The 22,188-nt window shown below is 43.3% G+C and overlaps 1 protein-coding gene across 2 annotated transcripts in view; it reads right to left on the bottom strand.

The window, feature by feature from the left end:
* LOC143276138 (high affinity copper uptake protein 1-like) overlaps nucleotides 1-21,955 on the bottom strand; it is a 47,366-nt gene extending 25,411 nt beyond the window's left edge. For both annotated transcript variants that reach the window (XM_076580554.1, XM_076580555.1), the window contains exon 1: nucleotides 21,512-21,955. The gene's annotated coding sequence lies outside the window, so the exon portion shown is untranslated. The remainder of the gene's footprint in view (nucleotides 1-21,511) is intronic.
* Between the last annotated feature and the right edge of the window lie 233 nt (nucleotides 21,956-22,188).

Here is a 22,188-nt window from a genome sequence, read left to right as displayed (position 1 = left end):
CTGACATGTAACAGACAGACGTCTGCACAGAGTGTGGAGTGTTGGCCTAGAGGTAACGCGTCCGCCTAGGAAGCGAGAGAATCTGAGCCGCCCTAGTTCGAATCACGGCTCAGCCGCCGATATTTTCTCCCCCTCCACTAGACCTTGAGTGGTGGTCTGGACGCTAGTCATTCTGATGAGACGATGAACCGAGATCCCGTGTGCAGCATGCACTTAGCGCACGTAAAAGAACCCACGGCAACAAAAGGATTGTTCCTGGCAAAATTCTGTAGAAAAATCCACTTCGATAGGAAAAACAAATAAAACTGCACGCAGGAAAAAATACCCCCCAAAAATGGGTGGCGCTGTAGTGTAGTGACGCGCTCTCCCTGGGGACAGCAGCCCGAATTTCACACAGAGAAATCTGTTGTGATAAAAAGAAATACAAATACAAATACAAAAATACAGAGTGACCGTGTGTGCTGGAGTATGCAAGTGACTGCTTCGCAACACAACTGGAGTGACAAAGAACACTGGGCCATCTTTCTCTTTCCTTTTTTCATTTTATCTACCTCTCCCAACCCTTTCTCTCTCTCTGTCCGTGTGTGTGTGTGTGTGTGTGTGTGTGTGTGTGTGTGTGTCTGCGCGCAAGCGTGCGTGCGTGCGTGTGTATGTGTGTGTGTGTGTGTGTGTGTTCCAGTGCATATTTGTGTGTGTGCAGGCATATGTGTGTATGATAATGTACGGGCGTACAAACGTGCTTGCGCGAATGTATGCGCACACACGTACACACATACATTTTGATCAAGTGAGTCATGAACTTGTGTCTTTTGACACGGATACCGTCGTTAATTTTTTTTTTTTTAAACAAAAAAAACTGAAAGGCACTGTGTGGTGTGGTGACAAAAACCACACTGCAACAACAGGATAGCTTTACTCTTCTTTATTTTTTTTTATTTTTATTTTTTGTTACTTTTTTTTTTTTTAAACTTTGATCAGAGAATAGCAGTCCAACAGATGTGTTGTCTACTTGTCTCATCTTTCCTCGCATTGAATACAGTTACCCTGTATCAATTAGTATGTATTTGATCATTGTACAGTATCAGTATCAGTATCAGTAGCTCAAGGAGGCGTCACTGCGTTCGGACAAATCCATAATAATACGCTACACCACATCTGCCAAGCAGATGCCTGACCAGCAGCGTAACCCAACGCGCTTAGTCAGGCCTTGAGAGAGATAAAAAAAAAAAAAGGTGAATAAATAATAGATACGCTTACATAAATAAATAAGTAAATAAATATATAATAATTATGATATAAAAAAGGTAGTAGTAATGGTAATAATAATAAAATAATAATAATAAAAAAATAGTAAATAAATAAGACAACAATGACGATAAATAAGCAAATAAATGTAAAACATGAAGACACACATTCACACATACACCCACACATGCATAACAGATATACACCAAACATGCAGTTTCACAGTTATGAAAGCACAGTCAAATACATATAAACGTACATGAGCTGCAACACACACACACACACACACACACACACATACAAAAATGCATAAATGAATAGATAAATGAATGAATAAAATAATAGATAAATAAATAAATAAATAATAATAATAATAATAATAAATCAAGCTGATTATGTTCGGACTAAGACACACACCGACATACGTATAAATGAATAATAAATAAATAAAATAATGATAATGATAAATAAAGCTGATTATGTTCGGACTTCATGAAGACGCACACAGACATACGTATACGTGCGCACGCACTGACGAAAACACACACACACACACACACACACACACACACACACACACAATTACATTTGCACCAACAATCAAAAGACAGACAGCTCCAGATGAGCACGTACGGTAACCAGTCCATTACGATAATCAAAGAGTTGCTGGACCTCAGTCTCTTCTGGAACCCCTGTGTCTACTCCATTCAGTTCGTGACGACTGAAAATTGTGAAGTGGGGGCCAGCTAGACAAGAAAGTTGAGTTCAACGACTCTTAACTCACTCAGTACGGCCAGTCCTCTCTTCTCCTCTGCACAGACCCCTCGGATGTCCAGTGGGTGTCTGAATGACCCAACCTTTAGCTTCCGTCGTCAGAACTGTGGTATTCTTTGTCAACATTCACCTCTTCAGTATAAGAGCGTTCCGCTTGCAATATTTTGATGATGGTAATTGGGATGAAACGCTGTTAACGTCGTCTCTTTCGCCGTTCGTATGGAGAGAGTTAAAGTCAAGTTGTTTACGGCTGTTGTCTTAGAACAACGGGTCACCACTATTCTTTTTTTTCTTTTTTTTTTGTCTTTCTTCTTCTTCTTCTTCTATTTTTTTAATATTTTAATTCTATACAGAGGGTTTTTTTGAGTTTTTTGCTCCCGGACTTTCTTGGGTCGACCACCGTTTTATTATATATATATATAAATTCATTATGACATTCAGAATAGATGGGAAAAATGTGAACATAAACAATAACAGATGTAAGTGATTATGTTGATTAATATATATATATATATATATATATATATATATTTATATATATATATGTATATATATATACAGTTCATTACACAATCAAACACATGAATCATTTTATGGTTTTTAGTGACAATATATAAAGTCACAGACACAAACACATACACAGAAACATAAGCACACACACACACACACACACACACGTTTTGCTATGTCATTCATCTTTATGCTTAGCGCAGAGCTGCAATTCTTTTGAGAGTTAACTCACTCAGTACGGCCAGTCCTCTCTTCTCCTCTACACAGACCCCTCGGATGTCCAGTGGGTGTCTGAATGACCCAACCTTTAGCTTCCGTCGTCAGAATTGTGGTATTCTTTGTCAACATTCACCTCTTCAGTATAAGAGCCTTTCGCTTGCAATGTTTTGATGATGGTAATTGGGGTGAAACGCTGTTAACGTCGTCTCTTTCGCCGTTCGTATGGAGAGAGTTAAGATCGGAGAATTTTTGTTTTTTTTGTTCCACGCCTGGTCAGCAGAGCTCTACCTGCCGTCCTATTCTATTATCTTATCATCCCTTGTCTTGTGTACAAGCATAGAAGCAGATCAGATATGCGCGTTAACCCTTTCACCGCCAGTGAATGAATGTATAGTGCAAAATTCCCTTGTGCCATAAACATAGAAAAATATGGTGTTTAACAATAGCTGGGAATTCCCCCTGCGATGTGTAGAAAATAATATGGCCTATCCTACCACCTAACTTAAAGAGCAGTAGGTTCACGGATAACAGACCCATGATCCTTCACCCTTGAGTGACATGGGTCCTCTCTACCTAGGTGCACTGCATAAATGCGAGTTTGGCAATGAAAGGGTTAAAGGAGGGTGAGGGTGGGGAGGACAAGAAGAAGAACAGGAAGAAGAAGGAACAAACCAACCTTTTTTTCTTCTTCTTTTTTTTTTTTTTTTTCTTTTTTTGCGGGAAAAGAAAAACGGGAATAAGCATAACTGGCTTGTTTTCATCCTGTCGTCAAAAAAGTGAAAATATGACAAACAGACAAAAGAAGAAGAAGAGGGAGAAGGAGGAGGAGGGGGAGGAAGAAGAGGAGGAGCGGGTAGAAAAGAAATATGAGGACAGGATTTTATTGTAATCTTTTTTTCTTTTTCTTTTTCTTTTTTTTTTGTTGTTGATATAATTGAATGTTGTGCATGAAGAGAAAATTGGATATTCTGAAACATAAACGTTTCTTTATCAGTTAGCAGATCTAATGGTTTGTCGGATAATTATTGTCAAGAATGGGTGTCAGCCACTGACTGATGCTTACAATGAACAGTAACAAAATAAAATATACTTAAAACTACCTGCAAACAAAGTGACATAAAACACACACACACACACACACACACACACACACACACAAGCAAGCACAAAGCGACCCAAAATAAAATCGGGAACATAACAAAATAAAATAAAACAAAATGAAATAACACTGACGAACCTCGAACCAAACCCGCACCCCCAAACAACGTTTACCTCACCAAACCACCGTGACCACAAATGGAGCATAACTGTATCAATTCCTCAGACCTTTTTCCTCAACGTTCGTTCAACACCAATTCTTGGCAGGCGAAAGTGCACGTGAAACACAACTCTATCAACACGTGCGTATACGTATATATTATGTATATATACATACAGCCTCAAGGGTCGTCCTGCGCGCAGCAACGCATAAGCAGTTTTCAAACGGATCCACAAACAAAAGCACTGTCGCTAAAGCTCATCAAGGCAACATGTGTTGTAAGGGTGGAGGGGGTAAAGGGGGGGGGGGGGGGTACATGTCCTCTTTATATCTATATACATATGTCATATAATATACGCACACGCAGGCAACTGACGCCATGTGTGTGTATTGTCTATACTTTGCTGCTATGGTGTTTCTTTGTTTGTTTTTTATTGGTTTTTTTTATTTTTTTTTTTTATTCATAATTGAAGTAATTGGTTGTGCGCTGGAAAGCCGAGCTGCTTTTTATGAGCTCATCTGTTTCTGTTATTGTTGCTGCTGTTTGTCGTTATATTGCTTGATTTTTGGTGTGTGTTTTTGTTTGGTTGGTTGGGTTTTTTTGTTTTTTTTTGGGGGGGGGGTTGTTTGTTTGTTTTTTGGGGGTCTTTTTTTTTCTATCTTTTTTTTTTTTATGTAACGAGAAGTTCGTGCAGTCGTCGTCATCGTTGTTGTCGGTGGCGGTGGTAGTGGTAACGGTAATGATGACAGGTTTTTTTTGTTTGTTTTGTTGTTGTTGTTGTTGTTGTTTTTTATTGTGTGTGTGTTTTGTTTGTTTTTTGCTGCCCCATCATCTGCACCGTTTCAGTGGCATTACTCCCCACGCCGCTCATTTAGATTCCCCCATACACGGCCACACCCGGGTTCGTCCGTTGCAGTTCCAGCGTCGGCAGTCCACAGGGAACCATCGATGTTTGGTCGCCAGGAGGCCACACACCAGAGGAGACCCTGCACTGCTGCTGATGACTTTTTTTTTTTTTTTTTTTTTTTTTTTTACAGAAGCAAGATTCTTAAATAGGTGTAGATGGAAATAACAATTCGTCATGCAATCAACCTCGATCTCCCAGTCTCTGTCTGTCTGTCTCTCTATCTATTTGTCTATCTGCTTACTTTTTTCTTCTTTTTTTTTCTCAAGGCCTGACTAAGCGCGTTGGGTTACGCTGCTGGTCAGGCATCTGCTTGACAGATTTGGTGTAGCGTATATGGATTTGTCCGAACGCATTGACGCCTCCTTGAGTAACTGAACTGAGCTCTCTCTCTCTCTCTCTCTCTCTCTCTGTTTCTGGCTCTCACACTGTAACTCTTTTTTTTTTTTTCATCTTTGCTTTTTTTTTTTTTTCTCCTTTTTTTCTTTTTTTTTCTTTTCGTTCTTTCTTTCTGTTTTTATAATGCAATTCCGTTAAAGATTTTTTTTTTTTTTTTTAATGTTTTGTTAGCTGATTCCTGATTATCGAAATATAGATTTGACCGCCAACACAGGAGACCGGGCCAGACATGAATATTGTGATTTTTATTTGTATTTTGTTATTTCCAACGCATGCACAAATACGCATTGACGCCTCCTTGAGTAACTGACCTAAGCTCTCTCTCTGAATCGCTCTGTTTCTGGCTCTCACACTGTAACTCAGCGATACGATGCGATGTGATGCGATACGGATGCGATACGGATGCGATGCGGATGCGATACGGATGCGATACGGATGCGATACGATGCGATACGGATGCGATACGATGCGATACGGATGCGATACGGATGCGATACGATGCGATACGGATGCGATACGATGCGATGTGATGCGATACGGATGCGATACGGATGCGATGCGGATGCGATACGATGCGATACGGATGCGATACGATGCGATACGGATGCGATACGATGCGATACGGATGCACAGGTACGCACGAACATGGAGCAACGCAGCACATTGACGAAGTGGGAAATCAGCGAATCGGGATCACCGATGCGATGTTATATAGGCGATTCGGGAATGATAGGCGAAATGGAATGACACCACCTTTTTACAGACGCGGCACGCAACAAACCGTGCGGTTGGAGCGTTCGACTCTCAGTTTGAGGGGCATGGGTTCCAGTATCCCACTGATCTAAAAAATAGAGTGGTTCTATCCCGGTTCTATCGGCAGCCTGAGCCAGCCGGGGACTCAGGATTGAACTTAGCGGCGGCTAAGTTTGCTTAGGACTGATACGATGCGATGCGATACGATACGATGCGATGCGATAACAATACGATAACAATGCGATACGATAACGATGCGATACGATACAATGCGATACGATAACAATGCGATACGATACAACGATACGATAACAATGCGATACGATAACAATGCGATACGATACAACGACGATACGATACGATACGATACGATGCGATACGATACGATACGATACGATACGATACGATGCGATACGATACGATACGATACGTACGATGTGATACGATACGATACGATACGATGCAATACGATACACCGATACGATAACAATGCGATACGATAACAATGCAATACGATACAATGCAATACGATAACGATGCGATACGATACGATACGATGCGATACGATACGATAACAATGCGATACGATACAACGATACGATACGATACGATGCGATACGATACGATACGATACGTACGATGTGATACGATAACGATGCGATACGATACGATGCGATACGATAAAATGCAATACGATAACGATGCGATATTATTATTTATTCAAAAAAAGGCCACAGCCTCACAGTATTGATAAGAATTATCTTAAGTGTGTGAAATCTGTGTAGATTTTTTTTCTTCTTCTTCTGCGTTCACTTGTATATACGCGAGTGGGTTTTTTTTTACGTGTATGACCGTTTTTCCCCGCCATGCAGGCAGCCATAGTTTTCGGGGGGGTGCATGCTGGGTATGTTCTTGTTTCCATAACCCACCGAACACTGACATGGATTACAGGATCTTTAACGTGCGTATTTGATCTACTACTTGCGTATACACACGAAGGGGGTTCAGGCACTAGCAGGTCTGCACATACGTTGACCTGGGAGATCGTAAAATTCTCCACCCTTTACCCGCCAGGCGCCGTCACCGTGATTCGAACCCGGGACCCTCAGATCAAAAGTCCAACGCTTTAACCATTCGGCTATGGCGCCCGTCAGGCGCAGATCTAACTCAATATCACTGCTAAAGAGATTCAGTCCTCACGCCACTGACCCTGCCTCGATGGGTGGGGTTATTTTAAGGGTGGAGATTTTTCCGACCCCCCTTCAGTTGATAATGTCCCCCAGAAATGTCCCATACTATATGATGTCAGCCGGCGGACGGTTGAACGACATTTTTCTCTCGACCTCCATGGCCACCATATTTGTTGTGTGAAGACTGGAAAGTGGCTCAACCCCCTCCGTGTGTACTCACGGCTGAAAGGTCAAACACGCAAGTTGAAGACCCCGTAATCTATAATGTGTCAGTGTTTGGTGCCGGGATTATTATGGAAACACGAACATACCAATTTAACATGCAAACCCCCCCCCCCCTCCCTCCCCCCCTTTTCATCTTCTTTATATGTTATGAAATAGAATAGAATAGAATATGTCTTTATTACCAAGTGTACCGGGGTCACATGGAATATTGGAGGGGATAGTACACAACAAGGTAGGCCTACGAACATAAATTGAAAATCATACACAAACACAGATACAGTAGAAATTAGGATACATACAAGTGCATATCCATATAAAAACCTGTGCATACTCACACATGCACGTACTGCACACACACAAACACACACACACACACACACACACACACTGACACACACACACACACACACTGACACACACACACACTGACACACACGCACGCACGCACATGCACGCACACATACTCTCTCTCTCTATCTCTCTCTCTCTCTCACACACACACACACACACAGACACACGTTTGAACAGAAGCCGCATATTATATGTGGATGGGGATGATGACCCGATCTTCATGCAGATGGTTGTTGATAGAAATAACCTTGCATATTAATTGATGCTGTAATCCTCTGCAATTGTTCTACAGTGGTATGTACGAACTGTTGAAAATTCTGGAAATGATAATAACGATGTTTCTCATTTGATAAATATAACCTTCAATGCAAGGAGCAAAAAAAAAAAAAAAAAAAAAATAAAAAAGTCAAGCACACAAAAGCTCATTTGAAATATATATACGAGTGAACGCCGAGAGAGAGAGAGAGAGTTGCAGCCCACGAACGCTGATAGAAAAGACACACAGACAGACGGACTGACAAGGAGAACAAACAGATGCATAGCTTTTCATGTGGAGGCCTGGTCCGGCCAAACACTGCGTGACTTACACGGTACGGTACGGTACAGTACGACACGGCACACACACACACACACACACACACACACACACACACACACACACACACACAAAGAAAGAAAGAAAGAAAGAAAGAAAACACGCATAAAACTTGCATCCACATGGGCGCGTTCGAACAATCGCTAGAGCGCTTGCGTGCAAGTGGCGAAAGGGGAGGTAAGGGGCACATGCGCAAAGAAACGAATGTGGGGCAGGAAGTAGGTTTTATGCTTGCTGTGCCTCGTGGCAAAGTTGCTCTGAAAGCTACCTACCTAGCCTTGACTAGCGAGAACCTAGCCACTCTTGCTGCTCTGAAGGCTACCTACCTACCTAGCCTTGACTTGCGAGAACCTAGCAACTCTTGCTGCTCTGAAGGCTACCTACCTAGCCTTGACTTGCGAGAACCTAGCCACTCTTGCTGCTCTGATGGCTACCAACCTAGCATTGACTCGCGAGAACCTAGCAACTCTTGCTGCCCTGAAGGCTACCTACCTAGCCTTGACTAGCGAGAACCTAGCCACTCTTGCTGCTCTGAAGGCTACCTACCTACCTAGCCTTGCCTAGCGAGAACCTAGCCACTCTTGCTGCTCTGAAGGCTACCTACCTAGCCTTGACTTGCGAGAACCTAGCAACTCTTGCTGCCCTGAAGGCTACCTACCTAGCCTTGCCTAGCGAGAACCTAGCAACTCTTGCTGCCCTGAAGGCTACCTACCTAGCATTGACTTGCGAGAACCTAGCCACTCTTGCTGCCCTGAAGGCTACCTACCTAGCCTTGCCTAGCGAGAACCTAGCCACTCTTGCTGCCCTGAAGGCTACCTACCTAGCCTTGTCTAGCGAGAACCTAGCCACTCTTGCTGCTCTGAAGGCTACCTACCTAGCCTTGCCTAGCGAGAACGTAGCAACTCTTGCTGCCCTGAAGGCTACCTACCTAGAATTGACTTGCGAGAACCTAGCAACTCTTGCTGCCCTGAAGGCTACCTACCTACCTAGCCTTGACTTGCGAGAACCTAGCCACTCTTGCTGCTCTGAAGGCTACCTACCTAGCCTTGCCTAGCGAGAACCTAGCCACTCTTGCTGCCCTGAAGGCTACCAACCTAGCCTTGACTCGCGAGAACCTAGCCACTCTTGCTGCCCTGAAGGCTACCAACCTAGCCTTGACTCGCGAGAACCTAGCCACTCTTGCTGCCCTGAAGGCTACCAACCTAGCCTTGACTAGCGAGAACCTAGCCACTCTTGCTGCTCTGATGGCTACCTACCTAGCCTTGACTTGCGAGAACCTAGCCACTCTTGCTGCCCTGAAGGCTACCTACCTAGCCTTGCCTAGCGAGAACCTAGCCACTCTTGCTGCCCTGAAGGCTACCAACCTAGCCTTGACTAGCGAGAACCTAGCCACTCTTGCTGCTCTGATGGCTACCAACCTAGCCTTGCCTAGCGAGAACCTAGCCACTCTTGCTGCTCTGAAGGCTACCTACCTAGCCTTGACTTGCGAGAACCTAGCCACTCTTGCTGCCCTGAAGGCTACCTACCTACCTAGCCTTGACTTGCGAGAACCTAGCAACTTTTGCTGCTCTGATGGCTACCTACCTACCTAGCCTTGACTTGCGAGAACCTAGCAACTCTTGCTGCCCTGAAGGCTACCTACCTAGCCTTGCCTAGCGAGAACCTAGCCACTCTTGCTGCCCTGAAGGCTACCTACCTAGCCTTGCCTAGCGAGAACCTAGCCACTCTTGCTGCCCTGAAGGCTACCAACCTAGCCTTGACTTGCGAGAACCTAGCCACTCTTGCTGCTCTGATGGCTACCAACCTAGCCTTGACTAGCGAGAACCTAGCCACTCTTGCTGCTCTGATGGCTACCAACCTAGCCTTGACTAGCGAGAACCTAGCCACTCTTGCTGCCCTGAAGGCTACCTATCTAGCCTTGACTAGCGAGAACCTAGCCACTCTTGCTGCTCTGATGGCTACCAACCTAGCCTTGACTAGCGAGAACCTAGCAACTCTTGCTGCTCTGATGGCTACCTACCTAGCATTGACTCGCGAGAACCTAGCCACTCTTGTTGTGCTGAAGGCTACCTACCTAGCCTTGCCTAGCGAGAACCTAGCCACTCTTGCTGCTCAGAAGGCTACCTGCCTACCTAGCCTTGACTCGCGAGAACCTAGCCACTCTTTCCACGAGGTGGGAAACAAGTAAAAAGAAAAGCACCTTCCTAGCGTGTTTCGCAAGAACCTTGCCTAATAATATAACAAGCGTGTAGAAAAAGCACCTCAGACATTCGCAATACCTACTACTTATCATGACCATTGGTACAATTTTAATAATTGTCTTCTATTGATAATAATCATAAATAAATTAGATCCACCCCCTTTTTTTTTAATCAACTTTTTAAAACTCCTGTTTGATTAGTTGTGCATTCAACATGTGAGTCACTGTACATTTCTGTATATAACATGATCTTCCTTTTTTATATATATATATATATTTTTTTTTTTTTTCATTATCACAATTTTTGTAAGTAGTGGCCCTGAGATTTTAAAATCCTTTTAAAATGATTCCAAATAAAAATATTTTACCGGCCCCTCCCCAAAGGAAGGCAGCCACGGAGCGTAGACATTATCATTATAAAAATTTTACATTTAACATTTCATCCATACATCACACATATATGTTATTATTTACTTATTTTCCTTTCTTTTCTGTTCTTTTTCTTTTTCATGGCGAAAGTGCCCAGAAATGTCCCATAATTATGGCGTCAGCCGGCGGACGTAAAAACTATACATCGGGTGTCCCCCCAAAAAGTGAACCGCTATTTGACAAATATTTTTTCAGTGACAGAGACACCGAATTCACTGAATATTTTCACACAGTAACCTTAGGGTATCATCAACAAGTCTGCAAAATATCTAAAAGTTCGGACGCAAATTATACGAGTATTGTCAAATTCAAAACAGCATGTCAAAAAATCCAATATCAGAGCTGTGCAATGTGACCTTCATCATGCTCATGCCAGCTGCCAGGTGTTGGCATCTGTCAATCACTGACAGTCTAACGGCGGACGTAAAACTACATTCATATATCACACATATATGCTATCATTTACTCTCTTTTTTTTTCTCTTTTTTTTCTTCTTCTTTTTTTTCCCCCCCCATAGCTTCTTCTTCTTCTCTGTTCGTGGGCTGCAACTCCCACGTTCACTTGTATGTACACGAGTGGGCTTTTACGTGTATGACCGTTTTTACCCCGTCATGTAGGCAGCCATATTCCGTTTTTAGGGGTGTGCATGCTGGGTATGTTCTTGTTTCCATAACCCACCTAACGTTGACATGGATTACAGGATCTTTAACGTGCATATTTGATCTTCTGCATGCGTATACACATGAAGGGGGTTCAGACACTAAGCAGGTCTGCGCATAATTACGTTGACCTGGGAGATCGGAAAAATCTCCACCCTTTACCCACCAGGCGCCGTCAACCTGAGACCCTCAGATTGAAAGTCCAACGCTTTAACCACTTGGCTATTTTTGCACCGTCGACTTGCCCCGACGACCAGACAACCAGCACACACACTCGAACCATAATTCTGAGGTGGCAGCCCTCCTCTCTCTCTCTCTGTCTCTGTCTCTCTCTCTCTCTCTCATCAGGTAGACTTTTGTCATGACACTGATGGCAAGCTGTGCCAATGTATGTCATTAACTCTCTCCATACGAACGGCGAAAGAGACGACGTTAACAGCGTTTCATCCCAGTTACCATCATCAAAATATTGCAAGCGGAAGGCTCTTATACTGAAGAGGTGAATGTTGACAAAGAATACCACAATTCTGATGACGGAAGCTAAAGGTTGGGTCATTCAGACACCCACTGGACATCCGAGGGGTCTGTGTAGAGGAGAACAGAGGACTGGCCGTACTGAGTGAGTTAATGAACGAGTTGCCTGCTGATCATCAGTTATCTCTGACTGCTGGCTGACAGTGTGTGTACACATGTGTGTTTGAGTGGGATGGTAGGGCGGGCGTGAGGGTGGCCGTGTGTGTGTGTGGGGGGGGGGGGGGGGGGGGGGGGGGTGGGGGGGGGGGGGGGGGGGGGGGGGAGGGGCTGTCGTTCGTTGTTTTTTGGGGTTTTTTTTTGTTTGTTTGTTTTTTGTTTTTGGTTGTTTTGTTTTTTTAAGTCTTGAAAACGGGTTAGGTGAGGGGGGGGGGGGGAAGAGAGAGAGAGAGTGTGTGTGTTGTGTGGTGTTTTGTGTTGTGTGAGAGGGCTGTCGGAATAGGAGTTGGATACGTGGGGGACGGGGATTAGGGGGGGGGGGGGCGGGCTCAGGGGCGGGGGGGGGAGGGGGGGGGGGGGGGCAGGGAGTGGGGATGGTACGTTGGGGAGTCTGACATACGTTGTTTTCTAACTTTTGAAAACACGGGTTTGGCGAATGGGGAGAGAGGGAGGGATGTGTGTGTGTTCCGTGCGTGCGTGTGTGTGTGTGTGTGTGTGGAAGGAGGGGGTGTGCTTGCGTGTATGTGTGGGGGAACGGCGCGCGTGTGTGTGTGTGTGTGTGTGTGTGTGGAAGGAGGGGGTGTGCTTGCGTGTATGTGTGGGGGAACGGCGAGCGTGCGCGCGTGCGTGTGTGTGTGTGTTTGTGTGTGTGTGTGGAAGGAGGGGGTGTGCTTGCGTGTATGTGTGGGTGAACGGCGAGCGTGCGCGCGCGCGCGCGTGTGTGTGTGTGTGTGGATCTGCGTGCGAGCGTATACACGTGTGGGTGTGTGGGTGTGGATCTGCGTGCGAGTATGTATGTGTGTGTGTGTGTGTGTGTGTGTGTGTGTGTGTGTGTGTGTGTGCGTGCGTGTGTGTGTGGATGTGTGTGCGAGCGTGTACACGTGTATGTGTGTGTGGGTGGGTGGCTGGCATTTCACTTTGCCCAGTTCACGCGAATAAACTGAATATGAAAAATATAACATGACACAACACAACACAACTTACACACACACACACACAAACACACACACACACACACACACACACACACACACCCCTCTGTCATTTGATCACGCATGGTTTCAGTTCTACGCTCCTGTTTTGTGTTATCGCAACGAGAGCAGATGTTGTCGTGGATAAAACAATATGGGACAGCTTCGCTGTCAGAGGCACAGTTACACAATATACAGACCACAAAAAGTTCGGGACCACTTGACAGGAAATCAAAAACACTTACAGGTAGGTAACAACAACAACAACAACAAAAAGAATAGCCGGGTAGTTAAAACGTTGGACTTTCAACCTGAGGGTCCCGCGTTCGAATCACGGTAACGGCGCCTGGTGGGTAAAGGGTGGAGATTTTTACGATCTCCCAGGTCAACATATGTGCAGACCTGCTAGTGCCTGAACCCCCTTCGTGTGTATATGCAAGCAGAAGATCAAATACGCACGTTAAAGATCCTGTAATCCATGTCAGCGTTCGGTGGGTTATGGAAACAAGAACATACCCAGCATGCACACTCCCGAAAACGGAGTATGGCTGCCTACATGGCGGGGTAAAAACGGTCATACACGTAAACGCCCACTCGTGTGCATACGAGTGAACGTGGGAGTTACAGCCCACGAACGCAGAAGAAGAAGAAGATTCCCGGTTACTGCGTCTGGTGGGAAAAGGGTGGAGACTTTTCCGATCCCCCCAAAAACAACAGATGAGATATGCAGACCATGCTTAGTGTCTGAACCTTCTTCGCGTGTATACTCATCAAAGCAGAAGATCAAATACGCACGTAGTTAAAGATCCCGTGATCCATGTCAGTGTTTGGTGGGTTGTGGAAACAAGAACAAACCCAGCGTGCACACCCCCGAAAACGGAATATTACTTCACCGGCGGTAAAAAATAAATGTCCAGGAAAGCACCTTTGAGAGTGGTCCTTAAATTCTTATGAATCCTGTATACTGTATAATAATCATAGTAATGTGCATTTCTTTTTAGTTCATCCTGAGGCTCAATGCGCATCATTTAACACTGAATGCGACATGGAAAAAACCTGTGAGATACAAGTATGACCATCAGAACAGCAGAGGAGGCAACTGCTGTTCCGACTATTTGGGCTAGAATTTAATTATAGTGAAGAGCGTCTTGCCCAAGTTACATCCCCACTCTCTCGGCCAAGTGGGTTTCAGGACAGTCGGCGTTGGGATGGTTCCGAAAGGCCAACTAGCCCACAAGGCTGCAGCACTAAGAGCCAGTGCAATTTTGCCTCCTAGTTTGAGAGTCATAGTCCTTCACAATAGACAAAGCTGTAAATGATTTCTCATTGACTGGAGAAACCATTGATAATACAGCTCTCACTTTGCTCTTGGCCCAAATGTAAACTTATGTCAATCTGTGATATAAGCCGAGTGTTGGGCAGAGAACCCTGTATACTGTACAATAATAACAGTAATGTGCATTTCATTTTAGTTCACCGTGAGGCTCAATGCACATCATTTAACACAGAATGCGACATGGAAAATTCCGATAGATACAAGCTAACAAAAAAAAGGGAAAAAGAAATGAAATAAAACAGTGTAACATCACTCATAACATATACATCTCTTCCAACACACACACACACACACACACACACACACCGTGTGCGACAGGCCTCCACATTTATCGCCGCAGCAAGACTCTCGAATGAATGGCAGTGGTGAAAGCCGACGACAGGAAGTACGGACTTCCGTCTGCACAATTATGTCCGTGAAAAGGAAGCCACTGACATGAAGTCGGAAATACTGGACGCCAAATGCAAGGAACAAGATAGGATCTGGGAATGTGCGAGCCATGTATGAAACAGGAACACTGGCCTAAGTTACGTCGGTCAGAGATGATACGCTACAATCTACACAGTTTCGAAATCATACCAACTAACAGACTTAGTGAAAGGGTTGTCCCTGGCAAAATTCTGTAGAAAATCTCACTTCGATAGGAAAACAAATAAAATAGCAGTCAGGAAAAATACCCCCCCAAACATGGGTGGTGCTGTCGATGTAACGACGCGCTCTCACTGGGGAGAGCAGCCCGAATTTCACACAGAGATAGATATCTGTTGTGACAAAAAGAATAATACAAATACAAAATACAAAAGGAGACAGACAGACACTCAGACACACAGACAGACACACAGACAGAATCACAGGGACAGAGAGAAACAGAGGGGGAAAAAGAGACAGATACAGGGAAAGAAGAAGAAACAGAGATAAATCTCAACATAAATAAACAAACAATAATAAATAAATAGATAAATAACGAGATGAATAAACAAACAAACGATTAAATAGATAAATAAACAAATAAACAAACAAATAAACAAATTAATTAATAATCAGTCTTATGTCATGTAGAGTGGACAAACCTGACATTGAAGAATGTAAGTTAATGAATAGATAGATAAACAAATAAATAAATAACTAAATGGATAGATAAATAAAAAGATAAATAATCAATCTTACATCGCGTAGAGTGGAAAGACGTGACACTGAAGAATGCAAGTTAATGAATAAATAAATGAATATATATATATATATATATATATATATATATATATATAAACAAATCAAATCAAGAAATGATAACAATAAATAAATGAATTAGTAAATAGATTTTTTCAAAAAAAATATTTTGAGAAAAAAAATAAAAATAAAACAAAATAAAATAAAATAAATACATGTTTCACTGAGTGACGAAACGTCGTGACGCCACTGATGCAGGCCTTATGAAACATGAGACCCACTTGCCCTCTGCACTAATTACATCAAATATCACATCAGACATCATTCCCATCATAAGTAAAGAACACCGATTGCGATCAGTGATTTACAAATTGACCGACTGACCCCGGCAATACACTGTCTGAAGCGCTCACGGTAAAAAGACCTACTGCTGCGTTGCTGACGCGAACAGAGTACGTGGCTACAGTTCTGCTCAGTGACGTACGATATGTCATTATGGTCCTAATATAATGTCATTGTCCGAAACATCAACTGCACGTTATCTCTGACACGAAAACCTTATCTGTCTGGTAAGGCTACCCTCTCCTCTCCCTCCCCCCTTTATTTCTTCTTTATATTTTTTTCTTTTCTTTTTTAAACGTTTTGTTGTATCGTGGAGTGATGGCCAAGAGGTAACGCGTCCGCCTAGGAAGCGAGAGAATCTGAGTGCGCTAGTTCGACTCACGGCTCAGCCGCCGATATTTTCTCCCCCTCCACTAGACCTTGAGTGGTGGTCTGGACGCTAGTCATTCGGATGAGACGATAAACCGAGGTCCCGTGTGCAGCATGCACTTAGCGCACGTAAAAGAACCCACAGCAACAAAAGGGTTGTTCCTGGCAAAATTCTGTTGAAAACTCCACTTCGATAGGAAAAACAAAACAAAACAAAAACAAAACAAAATAAAACAAACAAACAAAAAAGGGGGAGGGGGGGTGGCGCTGTAGTATTGCGACACGCTCTCCCTTGGGAGAGCAGCCCGAATTTCACACTGAGAAATCTGTTGTGATAAAAAGAAATACTAATACTAATATAATTATGGTATATGACAGCTATGTCTGACACAGTTGGCAAAAAAAAGGGGGACGGTTAGGAGATGCAGGTGGAGCGTATGAAAAGGAACAAGTGGGCGAGGGAAGGAGGGAGGGAGGGAAGGAGAGGATCAGAGGTTGATCAGTTTTACTGGAAAAAAAAATTAAATAAAAATAAAACAAAACAAAATAAAATAATAATAATAATAATAATAATAATATATCTTCTTTTTTTTTTTTAAACCCTGATGATATTTGATGAGCAGTTCCGGCAAGTATTTCAGAATGTTGTGAATTGGCATCCACGAATTCCCCAACAGAAATAACACTTCGGATTCTACTTACTAAGGGCCACATTTCCGTTGATGTGTTTCCGTTCATTCAACGGTGGCGTGAATGCAGACTTGGCCACAAGTCATCCAGTTCCTCCCCCTCCCCCCCCCCCCCCCCCCCCAAACCCCCACCTTACCCTTTCCTCCTCACTACATACGCACCACGGACTTATAATATATAGTCATATACGTCCGTCACACACACACACACACACACACGCACGCACACACACTGGCTGACGCGGTCCTTTCAAGGAGACACGAAGTTGTTTTCCTTTATGGCTTTCGTTAATAGATTTTAGCTGGTTATGGCTCGTTCAATATTTTTTAAAGCAAATAAGAAGAAAAAGAAGAAGTAAATGTGATTCTTCGAGCAGTCTTGGGGGCAGACATTTTGAAAAGGTTATGACGTCACAGATTCGGAGACTCACTTTCGCTTTTGGCTGACTTGGGAAGAAAACCGTAAGGAATTCGTCAGAAGATAATTGTACAAGGAATTTTGGAAAGAAAGAAAAACTGTGCAACGTTACTTTTAATTCCACACAATTTTGAACCCGAACTCATCGGGAACAAGAGTTACCCCTGAAAACTGAGTATGGCTGCCTACATGCCCGGTGGAGTAAAAACAGCCGGTGGTCATGCACGTAAAAGCCCACTCGTGCACGTGTGAACGTGGGAGTTGCATCCCACGAACGAAGAAGAAAGAAGAAGAAAAGTGAAGAGGAATTAAAGCGAGGCGGCGGCTGAAACGTCAACTACACAGATCGACGTTGTGATTGCCAAAATGGTAACTTCGTGTTCGCCAACTCCCTCGTGCCCGAAGAAAGCACGTGCAGCTGGGCAAATGATCTGACTCAGTGTCGCAGCCTTAGAAAACGATGAATGTGATGTGCCTGCAGTTTGTGTCGCAGCTTTAGAAAACGATGAATGTGATGTGCCTGCAGTTTGTGTCGCAGCTTTAGAAAACGATGAATGTGATGTGCCTGGAGTTTGTGTCGCAGCTTTAGAAAACGATGAATGTGATGTGCCTGCAGTTTGTGTCGCAGCTTTAGAAAACGATGAATGTGATGTCGAGAAATTCTTTCTGTTTTTACATTAAGAATACTAGTTATTACCTGCAGTGTGTGGATGTATGTATGAAACGATGCATGTGATATTTTTTTTACATTTGTATCTTCGTAATATTCGTAAAAGCTGTTGTTGACTTTTACAGTTATGGTCCCCATGTTGTTTACTTGTCTATGTTGTGATAATGCATCTGACCAAATTTCTCCAGTTGGAGATAATAAAGTTATTCTTATCTTATCTTATCTTATGTGCCTGTACTTTGATTCACAGACTATCTGTCCGTCTTTTCCCACATTTGTTAAAAAACCGAGCAATCCTGGAAAGGCGCAATAACCGACTGGTTTAAGCGTTGGACTTTCAATCTGAGGGTCCCGGGTTCGAATCACGGTAACGACGCGTGGTGGGTAAAGGGTGGAGATTTTTCCGATCTCCCAGGTCAACATATGTGCAGACCTACAAGTGCCTGAACCCCCTTCGTGTGTATACGCACGCAGAAGATCAAATATGCACGTTAAAGATCCTGTAACCCATGCCAGTGTTCGGTGAGTTATGGAGACACGGATAGAAAGAAGAGAAGAAGAAGGTGGTTTTCTGCACAGCTCTTTCTGCTTCCTTTCTAGATAGCCAACCTTCAAAATGGCGGCGACCTGTGCTGTGCCAGGCTATTAGCTTAATCAACATAACTGCTTTAATGCACAGTTTAATGCATGTTTCTGTAAATATTTACCATTTGGCCAGGTTTTTAGAGCATGATGCAAATTTCACTTCGTATCCCTTTTAAATGAGGTCAGTGTGTGTGTGTGTGTGTGTGTGTGTGTGTGTGTGTGTGTGTGTGTGTGTGTGTGTGTGTGTGTGTGTGTGTGTGTGAAACCTGACTGAATGACTCAGGAAACGAATGATGAGCGCCCAAAGGCAGCTCTCAGTCGACTCGACCCAGGTAGGCAGCCTGTTGTGCAAATGACTCCGTGTTTGTAAAGCGCTTGTAGCCGGCGTGGTCTCTGACCGAGCATAGGCGCTATACAAATATGTATACATATCATATCATAATATTTGATGTCGTTCCCGCCGAGGGAACTTCAAAGCCAAATTACCTGCTGACACGATGAAGGAAAGGGAGGGGAAACGTATGGTACTCCACCCCCCTAGCCTCCCAAACCCCCCTCATCTATATACATTTATACGGGAACGGTTCGTGTTGGTTGTGTGTGTGTGTGTGTGTGTGTGTGTGTGTGTGTGTGTGTGTGTGTGTGTGTGTGTGTGTGTGTGTGTGTGTGACAGACAGACACATAGGGAGAGTGAGAGAGAGAGAGACAGACAGACAGACAATGTGTGTGTGTGTGTGTGTGACAGACAGACAGAGAGAGAGAGACAGACAAGACAAGACAGAACTGATTGAACTTCTTTTTTTTTTTTTAAATCCCTTTTTTAATCTTCTTTTTCTCTCCCGCTTGTATGTTTTGGTTCTAATTTTATTCCGTTTCATTTTCAGTTTGTGACACAAAGCAAGTTGCACATCATGTCGATAGTAGTCAATTATAAAACCCGACATAACTGACTTAAGTAGTCCAGACACAGATCTTGTACAATTTTGGTGTTTCGAAGGCTTCTGGTTGTCCATGACTTATACAGAGGTCTCCAACTGAAGAGAAAAAAAAGCCATCAGGTATAGTTATATTAAAGTGTTTGATTTTTTTTTTTCCAGAATGATTTCCGATTTTTTTTTTTAAAGTATTTTTTTTAAAAAAGAAGAAGAAGAATGATGGACCGAGTTAAACGGCAGGGAAACTAAACATTCAAAGAAGAAAACTCAAGCGTCATGATAAAATTGAAGTGCAACATTGTGAGCACAGTATAAGCTTTAAGCTTGTTGATGCTCTATTGTCATTCATTGCATTGTAATCATGTGTATTGTTGAATAATTAAAGATTATTTAAACCAAAACTGAAGCGTGTTTATGCTGATTTCGCGGCTATTAGTATGTTTTGTTACCTGATCATGGACAATAACACACACACACACACACACACACACACACACACACACACACACACACACACAGAGAGAGAGAGAGAGAGAGAGAGAGAGAGAGTATATATATATATATATATATATATATATATATATATATATATTTACGTAAGTTTGTAAAATAATTGCAAATTGTTGCAGAACACAACGTTACCCACCCCCCACCCCCCAACCCGACCTTCCGCAGATAGAATAGAATATTGATCTACCCCCGAAAACGGAGTGTGGGTGCCTATCATGGCGGGGTAAAAAAACAACAAAACAAACAAACAAACAAAAACGGCCATACACGTAAAAGCCCACTCGTGTACACACGAGTGAACATGGGAGTCAGTTGCAGCCCACGAACGAAGGAGAAGAAAAAGAAGAAGCAGATCTCTTTTCGTTTGAAATACTGTCGATACAAACTGATATGAAAAGCACTGGAGATCATTTTATAAATCTTTTATCTTGCCACAGTTTCATCATTCCGACATTTTTTTGGAGACACGAATGCTCATTCAAACTTACTCACGAACACTTCGTTCAGAAACGGATTAGAACCACAAGGTTGCTAAAACTGTTAACACTATGGGTCTTGTTCAGCGCTGTTAGACGTATCCGTTCTTTTTGTTGTGTCAATAGTAATGTGTTTGCTGTGTGTAAATGACACATCACAACGGACACGCGTGTACACAAATGGTGGTGGTGTGTCCATCGAGATCGATGATGACCATCGTTGTCATCCAGATGGGGGATGGGAGATGGGGGGAGGGTACACAAATAGGCCTACACTATAAGGGCAGCCTAAAGCACTGACATACCAAAACATACCAAGAACACTACCACAAACAAGAGCATGTCCACTGAATTATTTGACAGGCAGACAGTATATCACTGACACAGAAAATTATGCTTCCTGAAAACAAAATAAAATAAATCATGTAGTTTGAGCAGTTCAAGGAACAAGTCAACGCCACTCTGCTGATGTAAAACTGTATGAAGAGTCTACGTATAGTCTAGACACAAACTGGATCAGCAGCACAGATGGTTCTTGACTGACGAGAGAGAGACACAGAGAGAGAGAGAGAGAGGTGGGGGGGTTACTTGAAGATAGGTGGCAAATATTAATCAGTTTTCAACAAATTCACAAAACTTACATCAATCAGACGAGCAGGATGTCATGGTTGAGTGAACTTGTTTCTCTCCTTACACACCCACACTGAGTTCACAAATGACAGTCCTCCACTTTAAGGCACTCTTGAGTGTGCACAGCAGCTTCTCCGCATATAATGTACAGCCCTTCCTACTTTCTTTCTTTTTAAATAGATTCGTCAGGCATTCATAGTATATATTTCTTCACTTGTTAGTTTTGCCCTCTCTTAAAAACTGACGCAAAGCTGATCAAACCGAGCATTTATCACTCTTCCCTAAATCTCTCTCTTGTCGTTTACAATTGTCAATTTGGTCCTGACTGACTGACAAAGAACAGGAAATGTCTGATATCTGTAACAAATCGAAGCACTCCTAAAGTTCCTTTGCACGTTTCGTTTCGTAGCCGACACTGTTGGGGAAAGTCGCGTGGTCGTCTGCTAAGCAGAGCAGTGTATTGTTCCCCTTTCCGCAATCTTCACACCCTTCACCCTCATCTGTCCCTTTTCGTTCTACCTGTCAACCCACACGGTTTTTCGGCTTGCTGTAGAACTGGAAAGAATAACCCCACCCCCTCATCTCTCCCTGGTGTTCGGCTTGCTGCATAATTGGTAAGAAGTTGTAAAGTGAATGTAAAGTCATTCATAATTTTGTCCATTACCGAAGTCAGTGAATGGAACCGCAG

The sequence above is a fragment of the Babylonia areolata genome, chromosome 31 (genome assembly GCF_041734735.1).
Source record: "Babylonia areolata isolate BAREFJ2019XMU chromosome 31, ASM4173473v1, whole genome shotgun sequence".
Taxonomy (NCBI): domain Eukaryota; kingdom Metazoa; phylum Mollusca; class Gastropoda; order Neogastropoda; family Buccinidae; genus Babylonia; species Babylonia areolata.
Note: the sequence above shows the minus strand (reverse complement) of the source record. Positions and strands in the feature narration are given on the sequence as shown.